General features: G+C 44.7%; 1 protein-coding gene across 1 annotated transcript in view; it reads right to left on the bottom strand.

Annotated features, from left to right (window-relative positions):
* The window catches only part of LOC106101809 (chorion class A protein L11-like), a 1110-nt gene extending 852 nt beyond the window's left edge, over positions 1-258 (bottom strand). The window contains exon 1 of the mRNA XM_013281146.1: positions 28-258. The gene's annotated coding sequence lies outside the window, so the exon portion shown is untranslated. The remainder of the gene's footprint in view (positions 1-27) is intronic.
* Between the last annotated feature and the right edge of the window lie 6 nt (positions 259-264).

Consider the following 264-nt stretch of genomic DNA (forward strand, 5'->3'; position numbering starts at 1 on the left):
GTAATGTCAGTACAGTATCATACATACATCAACATGTCTGCTAAGACCGTCCTTCTTTTCTGCCTTCAGGCCTTTTTGGCTCAAGTAAGTTCTCATTTTGTCTTTCGTCAATTTAAGTCTAGAGACAGAGCCACAGAAGAAGAGTGTTGTTAATGAAATTCGAGTTTTTCTAGACTACATATTTTTTTACAGTCCATCTCCGCATACTGCGGCGCTGGCTTGGGTCTCGAGGCTCCTTTGATGGCCGCCGCTCCCTTTGGCGCC

The sequence above is a fragment of the Papilio polytes genome, unplaced genomic scaffold, assembly GCF_000836215.1.
Source record: "Papilio polytes unplaced genomic scaffold, Ppol_1.0 DF823935.1, whole genome shotgun sequence".
In the NCBI taxonomy this organism is placed as follows: domain Eukaryota; kingdom Metazoa; phylum Arthropoda; class Insecta; order Lepidoptera; family Papilionidae; genus Papilio; species Papilio polytes.